Here is a 16,297-nt window from a genome sequence, read left to right on the forward strand (position 1 = left end):
TGAGCCTTGAGCTGTACATACTTGACTGTGTGTCACCATGAAATATGTGTTTGCTTCATTTAATCTGCTCTTGCCGGCTGTGATTCATCAGCAAACCTAATTTAAATTGGCAGAGAAAATTTCATCTTCTTTAGAAGAACCGGAAGGTCTCTGCCGCTGAGTCCCTGGGCGCCAAGATTTCTGAACCTCAAGTCTACATGAGCTATAACTGGTGAGTCCGATGGTGAGGGTCCCACCGTGACTCATGTGACTTACACATCATAACTTTGAGTTTGTGTGTGGCTGAGGTGTACGACTTTGCAACCCCTACTCCAATACCTGCTTTTCTTGTTCTTTTAAGGTCATTCAAATGCAGATTCTCTCATCCTTTCCACAAGTCTGAGAAGCAGCTAATTTTGGAACATTTCCCGAGGAGGTAAATTACAAATATGACCCAAGAGCTAAAATTATAAATTTGCTCACTTTCATATACTATATTTACTAAAAATCTTTACTGTGCCAGAAATAGGAAATTATTGCAATCACCTATTTGCTGCTTTTGTTTCTACTATATTAGCTCCACAAAGTCAGGGGCCATGTCTGTTTTATTTCCAATTTCTAGCACATTGAAACTTTTCCATAAATATAGACTGCGTTTTGATCTTATCCCCCCGCCCAATCTCTTGGATCCCTTTTCCACCCCCGCTGGCCTCTTCTTCACAACTAATCCCCTCCTCGGTTCTCCATGAAACATTACTTTAATGAGATTCTTTGTACAGCCCTCTCCTGGCCCTGTCTCGGAAGATAGGAGGGTTCTTTGCATCAGTATAGAGAAAACTGCTTCCCTGGGCTTTATCTCTGGCTCTCAGGAGGGAAAATAGCCAGAGCTTTCCTCTTGGAACATTTTCTAGAGTGTCGTTAGCTCAATCCTTCTGCCAATCTGACATCTTTGTGGCCGCAGGCTCCATGACTCTCCCGTGACAATTTGGCCAAGTTATTAAAACAGGAAATGCCTACATCTTTCAACAATTCCGTTTTGAACTCTAGGTGTTGTGGACTGAACTGCACACCCTCCAAACTCCCATGCCGACGTCCTAAACCAGAGTGTCCAGAGTATGACTTTATTTGGAGATGGGTGTTTAAAGAGCCCACAGAGACAAATGAGGTCATGGGGTGGGCCCTAACCTAATGTAACCTTGGTCCTTCTACAAAGGAGAGGTCAGGACACACAGACACATGGAGGGGGAACCCCTGTGAGATGCCAGAGGATGATGTCCACATACAGACCAAGGTTCCCCCAGTCTCGGACATTAAGACCTGGTTATGAGAACAACAGTGTCCTGTTAGGTCACCAGGGCTGTGGGACTCAGTGAAGGCATCCTTAGTGAGCTGGTACAACACCCTAGAAAAATACTTGGATATTTCCAGAATTTGGGTGTATGGGCCACTTCTCAGTCTTTTGGAACCCGGATTCAAAGCAGTAAGAGTAAGGGGACAGGGGGACACAGCTCCACGGGAAATGCTGCGCCATCTACTTCCCTTAACCCTTTGAGCTCCCCAGGGATCTGCCAACTGGTCGGCCACCGGCCTTCCTTGGCTGGAGGGCTTTCTCTAACCCCTTCCAGGACATTACTGCTATGGATGCTCAGTCACTTCCTTGCCCATCCCAGCATCCTTCCCTAAACGACTGATTCTGGAAGCCACTCAGCTTTAGGTGGGTAATGCTAAGACAGGAATTTTGTGTGAGCTCCTAGAATTTTCCCCTGATGTGTTCATTCCAGTTACCCAGCAGGCAGCGAGTTTAACAAGACACCCTTTATTGCATGCTCCTCTGATTGGTCTCCGGGGCAGGTACACTGCTGGAGCTGCAGGCTTCAAGATGAGCACCGTTCTTTCTCCTGTCACACCATAGATTTCAAGGACTTGGTTTCTTCTGCCACTTTCTCCTGTGCATGCTCAGAATATCAGAAAAGTCTTCGGTTGTCAGTGTGCCTCCCTTGGCTTCCTGGAAACTCTAAATGTTTTGCTTGAGTACGGCACCACAGCAAGTTGATTTTATGGCAAAACAAACAGGTAAGTGTTCTGTTTTACTTTAGAGACACAAGAAATGCCGTGGAAAGAATCCCCCCAGAAATGCCTTGGCGGAAGTCGGTAGCCCCGCGAGTTCGTGAGACGGGCTGGAGTAGAACAAGTCTGTAGAATATTAGAAGCAGTGACAACGGAGGGAACAAGCATGCATCGTGTTTAAAGGCACCTGGCGCTAAAACAAGACACCCGTGACAACAGAAAACCGCTTGCTAAGATAAACGGCGGGACCAGGATTTTGCGATCCACACAACAGAGCAGAGTCGGACCAAATTTGATAACCGCTTATACTTGCTTTTGACAAACTTATTTGCCCTTTGAACTCGTTCTGCCCTTGGAACCTCCCTATGTGAACGTGTGTATCACACACTACCTCCTATGAAGACTCCACAGCCCTTTCTGTAACTTTGTCACATGCTGAAAAGATAGCTGAAATTTTGTTTGCCTTTTAAATTTTATTTAATTATCCGAAGGTTGTCTCCTTATGTTTTAATAGACAAAGCGACTGCTGGATGACCTGAGAAGCAAAGAGGTAGCCAGAGGGCCTGTGAAAAGCCGAGATGACACAAGTTTCCCTAGCAGAAGACAGGTCCCAGCTTGAAGTCTCCAGCTGTGTGTCCTGGGGCGCATGACGGAGCTCCTGAGACTCCTTCCCTTCAGTGGAGTAACATCATCTTTTGAGGGTGTATTGTAGGATTAAGTGAGATAACAAATGTAGATAATACGGCTCCTGCCACGGGATAATGATCGCTCTGATGTCAGGTACCGTTCTAGGCGCCTTGCACACGTTATCTCTGCTCCATCAACACCCTGCCCAGGTAAGCCTTACCAACCCCGCTTTACATACGAGGAAACATACTGAAAGGCTCCCAGAACCAAATGGTGAGGAAGCCACAGAGCTGGGCTTTGAACTTACGTCTGCCTGTCTGTAGAAAGCTATGGTCTGGTCTGTCTACTGGGCTCAGGAGAGGTCCATTGCCTGTCTGTCTTGGGGAAAGGCGAGCGGTTTCACAGCTCTTTGATAGCGTCACCCTTGCAACACTTACAGCTTGCCAGGGCTAATCAGGGAGGAAGTATGGCAGCTCACGTCCAAGCCTGCAGAATTTGACCTTCGATTCTCTTGACTCTCCTGAGCAGCAGAGCCCAGCAGTCCTCTGAGTTGTGCCGGGGCCTTAGTCCTCTGATGGTAACACTAATAAATCCGGGGGGCACCTCAGGTTCATTGTGAATCTAAGCCTTATGGAGCTGTCATCGCAGAGGAAGGGGAAGCCTGAGCTAGGTGGGTCCTCCAAGGAGAAATGAAATGCAGACTGCAGTGAAATCACTTAGAGGGTGAGGCAGGAGGATCATTTGAGTCAATCTGTTCAATACCAGCCTGGGCAGCCTGAGACTAACTCAGTCAAACAAGCCACCATGAGGACATCTTGAGTCAGTCTCTGGGGTTTGAAGGGGCCTCACCACCTTCCTTTGCGGCCATGCGTAAACCGTTTCAGCTCTCTGTATTCTGGTTTGCCTGTGTACACAGTGGGGCTCACAGCACCTCCTGGTTTGGGGGGCACTTAGTAGGGCTACAGACAAAGTGCTCAGCGTTGGTGTTTCTCAGCATGTCGGGATGAAGACAAGACTTTGTGCTGAACTCAGTTTCGTCATGGATGTTCCAGCTCTCAGAGGAACATGTCCGGAAAGCTGGCTCTCCCTTTAAGCGCTTTGTTCTTGAAGGGCACAAAATGTGTTTTAGCATGAAAAGCAAAACCCAGAGACAGATACAGGAGTTCAACCTGACAATCAGGAAAGCAAAACAGCCAAGCCACTACGAGCTCTTACCTCTATGAAATCTTCGAACTGAAAAGAGAGCGAGTTCCTGTCTGATTCGCCTTATATTCCTCTTTAGTGCTGGCATGAAGGGTGTGCACCACCACCACCCAGCCTGTATGGCTAACTAGTGTGACTGCTGGGATTAAAGGTGTGCACCACCACCACCCAGCCTGTATGGCTAACTAGTGTGACTGCTGGGATTAAAGGTGTGCACCACACCACCCAGCCTGTATGGCTAACTAGTGTGACTGCTGGATTAAAGGTGTGTGCCACCACCACCTGGCTGACTTGCGTGGCTGTTTTGTGTTCTGATCTTCAGGCAAGCTTTATTTATTAAAATATAAATAATATATCACTGCAATCATGTTAAGCTAAGCACCTCTTCCTCAATACAGAATTACACTAGGCACATGGACTCAGCCATGGACAGAAGCACTGACTCCAGGGGACCTAGATGAAGGAAGTTTTCTTGTTGGTGGGAAGAATAAGACCCCCTTCTTTGCCTGCAGCCTAGTGATCTGCATCACATCTGCCACCTCAGCTGAAGCCTGTGACCCTCCCTGTCTGTCCTCACAGCTGCAGTCCAAATGGCTACTGCTTAGCTCTCAGTGGACACCCCAGCACCCAGTGGGTGATACAACAGGCCTCTGCCAAAGGAGGATTTGAGATGAAACCCGAGTGAGCAAGAGGAAAAGGGACGAAAGGGACCAAGAACCCGCGAAGAAAGCAGTCCAGACCAGAACAAATGCAAAGACACTGGACATGGATTTGATGGTGAGAGACAAGGGCTGGGAAGGGATGGGAGGATAAGGCAGAGGTCGTAGCTGGAGCATTTCATGTGCCACGACGGAGAGGTAGGTTTTGTTTGGAAAAGGTCCTTCTGGCTACTACTGGAAGTGCTGTCAAATGGATCTGAGATGTTCTAGAGTCTACAGAACTTTTTGATTCTGCCTGAAATTTGTATAGAGACAGAAGAAATCAAAGCAAGTTCCTGGATTTTTGGTAAAAACTGTCAGATGGTTAATAGTGTCAGCAGCTGGGGAAAGAGTAGATACATAGGAAGGACAGGTTTGGGACGGGGAGCTCAAGAGTTTTGTTTGGACATTAAGACACTGGATGCTTATCAGACATTTGAGCAGAGATGGAAAGGGGGCAGGTGGGAATCTAAGTTTGCAGCTCAGACATTAAAGGGGTGATCAGGCCTAAAGACAATATTTTATATTGTGTGATATTTAAATCCGTGGGACTGCCTGAGCTCATTTCAGAATATCCATGGAATACACTTTTCCTTCCTCATTTTGTGTGGGAAACTCTGCTCAGAGATGCTATGTCACGTGGTTTTACTTAATCCGTCGTGGAATAAAGATTAGAACACAAATCTAACTCTTGGAAAGACGGCATAGAGAAGGTAGGATGGCCGAGCTTTCATTACTAACACCATGAGAGTCCTAGGCAAACAAAGACACCTTGGTTACCCCTTTCTAAGACCAACCACCTTCTCTGCTGGTGACAGCAGATTTAGTAGAAGTAATCACAATGAATGGCATTATTCTCATCTTCAAAGGAAGACGTTTTCCCCATCCTGTTTACTTTTTTCTATGTCCATGAGATACAATCATTGTGAAGATTTAGCTTTCTCTGAGAGGACATTACAGAAGGAGTTGCTGTGTTTCCCTGCTGCAGGACAGGAAAAACCATCTTTCCTATCATTCCACACTGGGAACCCTCAAGATGGAGGTAATAATCCAAGTCACTATGGCAGGAACCGGGTAGAAGACGAGATGGAAGGAATAAGATGCCCCAAACTGAGTTCAGCATCACCCCAACTTCCCTGGCTAGCTCTCCCTCCATTCTCCACTGTACCATTTTCTTCCTAGACTGTAGCCTAGACTACATATCCTTCCTTACTGTTTGCTGTTCTCTTCCTTCTCTGCTCCCATCATCTTCCTCATACTCATCAGGATGCTACACATGGACAGGAGCTCATGCATCCTCCAAACTGTCTAACACAAACCCTGGAGGAACCTCTGCGGTCTCTTCTGTTCTTGGGTCTTGTTTCGAGGTTCCAAATGTCTCTTATATCTGCATTCTGTCCTTGTGTCTCCCAACCACCACCTTAGCTCCCAGGTTTCTGCGAAAGTCCCGTCTGTCTCTCCCACTCACCTATGCCTAATTTGGGTGCCACACTGCTGACAAAGTTATCTTTATGTAAAGCAAATGCGTCGCTGTCCTGGCTGCCCTCGAGTTTCAGACTCACAGATAGCTGCTAGCTGGCTCCGTGACTGCTTCAAAGTCGGGCTCATTCCAGCACCTCCGGTCACTTCTGTGCCTGGGGTAGGTGATGTGGGGTGTCAAGCAGGTCCTTTCAGGAGTCCTCCTGCGGAAGTGAGAGCTTCCCCTAACGTCTGAAATTGTTTGCTTGTGGAAGCAGTTCAGTGGCGAGCGTAATATGAAGGGGAGTCTGACTTCCTCTCCTTTGGGACCCCTACCTGCCTCTTCCCTCTCAGCAGCTAAATCCAGCCCTGCTCAGGGCAGCTGCAGCACAGGCAAGGAGTGGGGCGTGGTGGGAGCGTTCCCCTGAGAACAAAGAGATACGATCTTGCTCTGCCACTTTCAATATCTGAACCTCCCTTGCCTCATCTAGAAACTGGAAATGCTCAGTATACACTAACTGCCTTAGGGTTTCGGTCGCTGTGGCAAACACCATGACCAGAAGTACCTTGGGAGGAAAGGGCTTATTTCAGCCTAGAACTCTCAGGTCTCTTTAAAAGGAAGTCAGATCCTGAAGCAGAAGCCATGATGGATGCTGCTTACTGGCTTGTTCTCCATAGCTTACTCAGCCTGCTTTCTCATAAAATTCTGGACAACCTGCCCAGGGTGGCACCACTCCCATGGGCTGGGCCCACCTACAATAATCATTAATCAAAAAATGCCCTACAGACAATCTGGATGGAGGCATTGTCTTATCGAGGTTCTTCTTCCTGGACAACCTTAGCTTGTGTCAAGTCGACAAAAAGAAAACCTAACCAGCAAACTAACCAAACCTCACCCTTCCCTTTGTTTTTTGCAGTTCTCAGTGCTTGAATTAACCAAGTTCTCAACACGGCAGTTTTCACACACACACACACACACACACACACACACACCCCGGGTCTCTGCAGCTCCCACCAGACCTGCACACATTTGGAACCACCACTAGTCCCCTTCAATGCCGCCCGCCGCCTTCTCAGCACCCATCCCGTGTTCTGGGCCAGGCACTACGACCCTGGACCATCTTTTCCTCCACTGCTACTGGGTAGCTCCAAAGCTACTTCAATCTTCAGTAAAGCCTCTTTTATTCTCTTTATTACCTGTACTCTCCCTGTCTATCTCATGCCCCGCCTCTCTTTCTACATAGTGCATGTAAAATCCATGGATCTGTGTTACAGAAGACCTTATCTCTGTCTACTAAGCAATTAGAAAACCTCACCTCCTTACCATAAATTGTGTAGGAAAGCCATGTCCCATAGGAAACACTATGTTGAAAATTTTTTATGTTCAACAAGTTCTTCTTAGGTTGAGGGTCCTTATGAGATATAAAGCATTAGCAGGGTTTATGGCCTAAAAGCTTTCTTTGGACTCTGTCCACTCATTTGTTCATTAACCAAGCCCTTACCAGGTATTTTAGGGACTAGGGACATATAGAAGACTTGAACAGAGTTCCAACCTTGACTGCCATAGAGAGCTGAAGTATAACATGGTAAAGACAATAAGAAATCAACAAAAAAAGCAAACATAAGCACAGATATTCGATCATTCCAGACTACAGAGACATGCCTTGAAGGAGTCAAACTAAATTTTTAGAAAACCCCACCATATATAGACGGGGTCAAGGCAACACTACGCATTGACCACATGCATCCTAAATGCCAAGCAATGTATGCGCATACACCACAGTCTCAGACTTGCGAGATGATAGTCCCCAAACTATGGTGGGAATTGTCACCTGCCTTGCATAATGTCACAGGAAGTACTTAGAAGTTGTGAGCCAGTTGACTAGCCCGAAGTATCAAATTCCTGGACACAATCAGATAGCACTGGAGGGTCGCAGGTCACCTGACCTCCTCACAGGTAGGTAGGTGTTCTGAGAAATAGAGCCAGCTCTCTGAAGCCCCATGAATCTGTGCCTCAGCCAGAAGGCTTAAGTATCCCAGGAATCAGTGACGGGTCCTGGGAGAGATAAGATGCAGGATCCTACACCCTAGAGACAGAGTGAGACAGCCTCAGAGACAAGCCAGGCAAACTGTCCCTTTCGACGGCTGAAGACAGAGTTCCTTCTGACATCTTGTCCTTAAAAACAGCAGCATCTCCATCTGGGGTCAGAGAAAGGGATCATTTATTTATTGGCAATTTTTAAAAGATTTATTTATTTATTTATTATGTATACAGTGTTCTGTCTGCATAAATCCCTGCACAAGAGAAGAGGGTACCGGATCTCAACACAGATGGTTGTGAGCCACCATGTGGGTGCTGGGAATTGAACTCGACCTCTGGAAGAACAACCAGCGCTCTTAACCACTGAGCCATCTCTCCAGTCCCTATGCCTAAAATACATTAGATTTCTGGTTGGTTAAATCTATAGATGCAGAAAGCCAATTGCATATTGCTTAATGTAAAATTTTTGTTAAAGTACTAATAAGCACTAATCAGATACAAATTACACAGCTTTGTTTTCAGAGACAGTTCCTTTCCATGGGTCTTCCTGAGGCTTAGCTCCAGAGTGACTGGCAGTTCTCTGCATCAATTTCTAAGGAAGTAAAAGTTTTCAAAATACATGCTCATTATAGAAAAATACAGAGATACTTTCTTTTTTAAAAAAAAAGTCACTCTCCAGGGGCTGAAGAGATGGCTCAGCTGTTAAGAGCACTGACTGCTCTTCCTGAAGACCAGGGTTCAATTCCCAGCACCCACATGACAGCTCACAACTATTTGTAACTCCAAGATCTGACACCCTCACACCAACAGACATGTAGGCAAAACACCAATGCACATAAAATAAAAATAAATATGAAAAAATAATTTAAAAAGTCACACCTCATCTTACTTTGCAAAGCTAATTGTGGCTGAGCCATTGTGGTCATGTTGAGACAGTAAGGGAGGGGCATTTGTCATTTGGGAATACAAACCTAGGGGGATTTTCCCTTCTCTCTCATAGGTAAATACCATCAATCTCTCTTGTGCCTCTGACTGACTGTCTGTTCTGTCCTGTCCTGGCTCAGTCCTCCCACAGGAAGGAGTCTGGCAGCCACAGAACTAGCCAGAGGACAGACCAGCTACAGGAAGGTCAGGAGGTGATGGCATTTCCCAGGCCCCACCCTGTTCCGCACACCCCCAGGTGGGGGTGGGGAGCGGGGCAGGGGAGCCAGGCTCCCTTCCTTGAGGATCCTTAGTTTCTGAGTTGCTTTAGTTTAGAAGGCAAGGATTTTAAAAACCTGCCTCCGAACTCCACTCCTTTAAATCCTGTATCACGTACTTCACATCTGTGGAGATTAACTTTCAGTGTGAGTTTGGGAGGAACACCATGCCATGATTCAAGCCCTCGCAGTCAGTTACAACTGAAGTGACCCAGGGAGAACCGGCTGACCCTCTGCTGTCTCCTCCTTACATCCTTGTTGGAGCAGACACTGGACACTGATCACATCCCCAAAGACGGCAGCAAATAACGTAAGCAAAACTCCAGGGGAGGGGCTCTGAGTGAGAAGAAATAACCCCGGCTTTGGAGCTGGCCCGATGTCTGCTCAAACCCTGGCCCGACCAACTACTACTCATGTGACTGGGAATGAATTACCTACTGACTTCAAGTCTACACCCTCCTCCCCGTGAAACAGAGGGTGGGCTAGAGATGAAAGGGCTCAGGTCAAAGCCAGGACAAGGAGCTGGCATATATAAAACATGAAGCTGCCAGGTACAGGGCAGGCATGCAGCAAGTGTTTGTGCTTGCCCTTCCCTTTGATAGGAGATAGAGACACCAGAGACTGGCATTCTTCTGAGGAAGGGGACAGGCTCCACAGACCTCCTACTTAGAACAGACTAGAAGGCAGGCCTGGATAGAAAAGGGCACGGGGTCACACTGCAATTTTCTCTCATGTTTAATCATAGGGAAATGTAAAACGCAGTTCCTAAGGACATTAATATGCTTTATTTTCCAAAGATTTGTTTCAGTTTTAATTATGTGTGTGGGGTGTATGCACACTGAGTGCAGGTATCCATGGAGACCAGAAGAGGGCATCAGATCCCTGGAGGAGGCATTACAGGCAGTTCTGAGCTGCCCAAGGTGGGTGCAGATTCAGATCCTCTGCAAGAACAGATGTACTCTTAACCACAGAACCATCTCTTATAATATGGTTTAGCTAAAGCTATGGCATATACTACAGAATCTATACAGTGAGTATTCAGAACTTTTCTAAGGTATTTTTAGACGCTGTAACTTATGTGGCTGTTCTGTTCCACACACTTTAGTTGCTGGTTCTCTAATGGTGACTACATGAGATCTTTACAACTTGTCCATTCTCTACAGCAATACTCAGAAAGGTCCTGAAGAATAATCAAACTTAAATTCTTTCATTTCAACAAACTATAACTTATCTAAGATATTCCGTCTCTTCTCTGGCTACAGAGGAAGGGCTAGATGGGTCTGTCTTTCTGTCTACCGATGGAGACAGTCCCAGGTTGGACTGTCAGCGTCTCGGGATGAAAGCTGCCAGGGAAGACGGTATTCGGGTCATCAGGAGAGAGCAAGGCCTGCGTGAGAACATGAGTCACACGTTATTTTACACCTTAGAGGGCTCACAGAACCGTCTCTGGAGATAAATCTGGTGCCAGAGAAGCCCCTGGACAGGCTGAGGGCAGTAGGCACAGGAAATGCAGAAGGGCAGAGGACTATGGCTTTCCTGCCTGGAGAGAAGAAAGGAAGGATCCACTGGGAAGGTCAGCCAGCTGATGTGGGCTGGTCGCTGTCCCTGCTCTGTGAGGATCTGAGGGAAACAGCTGGCAACCAGCTGAGCCTAGAGCCTGACAGTTGGTGATTTTTGGGTCAGGTTTCTTTTTGCTCTTAGCACTGAAGAAGAAAGGCTAGCCTCACACAGATAGTGACTCACAGTCACAAGGCTTTCTCACCCCCTTCAAGGATATAGATATAAGCACTATATAAAGAGAGGAAAAAAGTCCACACAGCTCTCAGGGAACCTGGGCCATTTAGCCTGATAGCGCCATTCAGTTTGGCTAACAACACCCCTGCCCCCCCCATCCATACACACAGAGATAGCAGGTTAACATTTTCTCATAAAAGCTATTTGATATAAACGCGTATTTTGTGTGCATAGTATGGTCTAAGAACTTGGGAGAGGGATGTATCTATTCAAAGTCCAATTACCCCGTTCCTAGCTAGCTGCATAGCAATCTTGTTAGGATGCAGCTTCCTTGACCATGAGATGAGATGACAGAGCTGTCACAGATCTGATGGGAGCGTGAGGTGCTGCTGCTGGGTACCCAGGGAACCTGCCAAGGCAGCGACTGATGCTTGAAATCCGAGGGCCATGTGTCTTGAGTTGTTTGCCCAGTATGGAAGTACTTGGGATGGAATCTGGTTCTTAGCAGGGGCTGGTGACCCCGAGCCACTGTGGGCCAGGCTGCTCTTCCTCTCTCCCCCCAAAACTAGTCACCTGTGTTAACCTTCAGTACAAGTTGTTTTAGAGACATCTTTCTCTTCCCAACAAACTTCTCTTAAACCAGGAGATAATTATCCAAGTATTTCCTAAAACAATGCTTAAAACTCATCTCTACATGACCACATGTAAATAACAAGGACTATTAATTAATACTTCAAAATGTTATCTCTTACAGCTACTGTGTTTTATAACCCCGAAGCCAGGAAACTCCCCTGTACCCATAGTCTGACAATGGACAAACAGAGTACTTGGAATTGAGACTTCCCCAAATCATCTTGACTATAGTCTATAACTGAAATGTATTCATTTCTAAGCATTGCTAAGAAGGACATTTCTATTAATATTTTTAAGAGAAATACCAACCTAAGCAACTGCTCACTGAATTTTAAGTATTGTTTCCTCAGATTTGGTTTAAAGTCCAAGTGACTCGCGAGCAACTTTGTCCATTTGGTAACTCGGAGACCCTTTGAAGCTTTAAATTGCAGAATGTCTTTGAGAATTTGGTGCAAGGACAAAATGCACACCTCCCAAGGACGCAGGCTGCTTCCCTTTCTGGTTCTGTGACTCGTTGTGCCTCCCTTTTTGTTAGCTCTTTGGGACCGCAAACAGGAAACAGTTGTCAACTCATGTTCCTCTCTCTTATGCATTGGCTTTTTTTTAAAAAATGATCCTTGTTCTGATTTTTCTTTGTATTTAAGTTTTATTTGGAGTTTTAAATTATTATTTGAGTGATTTTTATCTTCTTGTGAGTGGTATTATATTATTTGTGGAGTTGAATAAAACAAATTAAACAAATCAAGCCTAATGTGGAAAACATAGGTCATGCGGCTCCTGTGTTATCAGGGATTATCTTTGGTATCAAAGAACCAGCTTTAAAAATCAATACTATAAATATAAAATTATAGCTCGTGAGCATCAAAAAGAGAGGTAAGGGGTCTTCGAACAGAGGAGGACATTCTTGTGGACAGAATATAAACACCTTTGCTGCATTTCTTTTGGAATCTATCTTTCTATTGCAAGCTAAATCCATGTCTATCAAAAGCAATAATAAAATCACCTACAGACTTGCAAGAAATAAAGGCATGCCCTATGCTAGACCCCACTCTCGGGAAATTTAATTTACTTAACCATGTCTGAAGGACTACCCCTTCCTTAGGAAGTAGAATTTGGGGTTACAACTGTCGGTAATTATGGGAGGCTGAAGACTACAGGTTCAAGTATGAGTTAAGGTTGGCCAATAGTGAAACCCAGGGAGAGGAGGAGGAGAAAGAAGAAAAGCCATAAATACTTGAAGGAGGTCAGTTTGTAAAGAAAAGCATCTTATTTTGGTTTGCTGTTCTGGACCTTGTTGAAACCAGGCTCTGTTCTTCTCTGCTACTTTATTTTGTGTAAAGCAGTAGTTTGTAAATTTTTCTCTTCTGTGCAGGGCTCCCGCTCTACCTCTGTCTGCTGTAACCCAAGGCTAATGGTAATAGAGCCACAGCACTGGTGGGGGCAGAACCTGTCCTTGCTGGCTTCCTGAAGCTGTTCATCATCCCGGCAGGGATGTTCTAGGACATCTGAGTGCTCCATCTGGTCCCTGGGAATCCGTCCACGAAGGTCACCCTGAATCTCAACCTCTCTCAATGCCCTTCGAGGCCCACCCCAATGGATAAGGAAAGGCTTGGGGCCCTCTGATGCTCTCCCAGACTAGTGTAAGACTTGAGGGAGTGTGCGCTGGCTTGGGTTCTGCCTACCAGAAAAGCTACTGGGTCTATTCTGTGGCCTGACCAGGTAGGTCTGAGGAAGTGTTATGAGGCTTATCACCTCCTGGATAGTTAGCAGAGAACAGGGGCCTTCTCTCCGTTGGGGTTCCTTCAGTTTGTCTGTGTAAATGGATACTGCTCATTCGTTCCTAGACGCCCAGACCCAAAACCACACGGAAGCTATATTAACTACAACACTCCTTGGTCTCTTAGCTCGGACTTCTTATTAACTAACTCTTACATCTGAAATTAACCTATTTCTATTATTTGTATCACCACGAGGCTGTGGCCTACTGGTAAGGTTCTGGGACATCTTTCTCTTTTGGCAGCTACATGGCATCTCCCTGACTCTGCCTACTCTTTCTCTCTATCTGTTTGGATTTCCTGCCTGACTTGACTCTGCTAAGCCATTGGCTGAAACAACTTTATTCATTATCCAATAAAAGCAACACATATACAGAAGGACAGCCACATCATGTCTGAGGTTTCTATTTCCTTTCTCGAGGATCTGGTGATAAATCTAGTACAGCAATCTGCCTGGGGACCCATAGCATCCATCCATGTCCTGCCTTCCTTCTTCCTGCCCCTCCCTTTTCCAAACTTAGTCCAAAGGTTGTTTATCTCACCAGGGCAAGAACTTGCTTTGCATGGAAAATTTAGATTTGTGGTGTCAACTTTGACTTGGGTTCTTTAAAGGCATCACACAGCCTGCTGGGTATTTTCTGCCATATGTGCTTTCTCCTTTTCTCCCTGCTAACGGAGCATAGATCCTATCTATGTCAGCTGTATGTCACGTGTTCCTGGATATCTTGATGTTCTGCGGCCACATGACTACAGCCTGGCAAGTAAAGTTGAAGTCAGGATTTCTGGAGTGGCCACCTGATGGCTGGAATTGTTGAAAGAACACTACTTCCCCATACCCCACCCTACCCCCACTTTTTTTTTTATTTTCTATTGTCTCAGATGTGAATTCATTGTTATTCAATAAAATCTGACATTGTAAACAGACACAAATGTGTTCATCTATGTTTCTAGCTTGGGGCGCTCATGACAGAGTACAAGGTTAGGACCTTCATCTGATGGTGGGCTTCTTGCTGGAAGAACCCCTCTGACTCTCTAGGATTGTGAGCTCTTACTTTTCATTAATTTCTGTGTGTGTGTGTGTGTGTGTGTGTGTGATGCCTATGCACCAAATGTATGACTATTACCAGAAGAGGCCAGAAAAGTGTGTTGGATCCCCGGGAACTGAAGTCACAGATGATTGTAGCCACTGTATGGGTGCTGGGAACAAACCTGGGTCCCTCTGGAGGAGCAGCCAGTGCTCTACCCGCTGAGCGGTTTCTCCAGTCTCAAGAGCTTAGTTTTCAAATGTTCACATATTATTAAATATCTTTCTGCCAAAGCAAGGAAAACCATCTTTTATCTTTCTCTGGAATCTGATGAACTTGTCGACAGGGAACTGTACCACAACCTTTGAGAAGAAGTAGAGCAGAGGGAAAGATGTCAGGACATGCTGAGGAAAGGAAGGCCACGCAGAGGCTTCCTGCGAGGGCAAGGCATGTCTGGGCAAAGATGCCCCACACACCTCAGCAGTTCACAGCTATCAATACATTCCTGAGGAATTGCCGCAGGTGGCAGAGCCATGACCTCATCCCCCTCTGATCAGAGCAATGAGCTTCCCTAACCCCACCCCTAACGACAGCAAATGTGTTCTTCTCACAGATGGAAACCGACAAGCTTGAAGTGCATGGTGACGGGTTTGTGTTCTCAGGAACCCCACCCTGACCCCAGTACAAGCCACCTTACCTAAGAGAATCACGGACATGAGCTCAGTCAGACACAGTGAACTCTCCTGAGCCATATGGAGACCAGAGACACAGATTCCGGCATGCTGAGAAATCTATACACAGTCCAGAAAACGGTGATCTACCAACTCTCTCACATACACCAAAGATTCAACTTCAACACCATTGCTTTTGAATTTTGATTTAAGACTAAAGAAATTCTTTCATCATTAAGACAGAGCGGGAGAAGATACTCCCCACTATAAGGTCACAGATTTGCAAAATCCAGGAAGGAAAGGGAAAAAAATCAAACCATGAAATGTCACCATAGACATCTCTGTTGCGGGAGATCTGTTTGGGTTGATTGCTCCAAGATCACCAATAGTCTCGGACCTCGGTTCAGAGGGCTGAGTCCACATTCAGCTTCAGGACGGACCAAAGAGTTTCCTGGTGGACTCAAAGGGAACTAGAAGGACACATGGAGGAGGAAGAGGAGCTGAGGGGTTACCCAGCCTTTTCGATCCAGGAAGTGTAGAGGGGCAGGATCTCGTTTTCGTCATCCTGTGGATCTCTTGGGTTTACTACCTGATATTTATCCCTGGGTTTTATTTTTTAATAAATGATAAAAGGAATTGCAGTACAGCTTCTGCTGTTAGCTTAACAATTAGTCTTGTGAAATTGGATTCGCATGTGTAAGGAACTAGTGTTAGTCCCTAATCAAATTAGCTTGCGGTGGGCCACTTATGTCTCCTAATTTTTTAGGTGCCATAAATGTGTAATTATTTGTTAATTAAAAACAAAACCCAGCGTCAACATCCTGTGCTGGACTGTAACAATTGCCACTGTCCCTTTGGTGTAAACTCGCCTTTGACCTCCACGTGTGCACGGTGGCAACATTCTGTGCTGGACTGTAACAACTGCCACTGTCCCTTTGGTGTAAACTCACCTTTGGCCTCCACGTGTGCACGGTGGCATGGGCCATGTGTCCCCTGCCAAACAGTCTCAGTCTCGTAAAACCAAGAAATCCGCACAAGCCTTCTACTTTCTCCTCAAAATTTGTGTTCTTGTCTGGAGCGAATTTCTCATCCATAAGGCTTATACCAGAGATTAAAATGTTACACTTGGCAGTTTTCACATCTAGTTTCCTCTGGCTACACTTGCCATGCAAAAATACCGTGTATTT

At 45.9% G+C, this 16,297-nt stretch overlaps 1 long non-coding RNA gene across 2 annotated transcripts; it reads left to right on the top strand.

Moving 5' to 3' along the window:
* Positions 1-17: 17 nt before the first annotated feature.
* LOC146891116 (uncharacterized) lies at positions 18-14,327 on the top strand. Of its 2 annotated transcripts, none has more exons than XR_014998085.2 (4): positions 18-211; positions 341-415; positions 2,076-10,192; positions 13,012-14,327. It is a non-coding gene; the product is annotated as an uncharacterized LOC146891116 (long non-coding RNA). The 2 variants fall into 2 exon arrangements; XR_014998084.2 differs by having other exon boundaries at positions 2,076-9,582; positions 10,070-14,327.
* Positions 14,328-16,297: the final 1,970 nt, after the last annotated feature.

Source organism: Myodes glareolus, chromosome 19 (assembly GCF_982192425.1).
Source record: "Myodes glareolus chromosome 19, mMyoGla1.1, whole genome shotgun sequence".
Lineage (NCBI taxonomy): Eukaryota > Metazoa > Chordata > Mammalia > Rodentia > Cricetidae > Myodes > Myodes glareolus.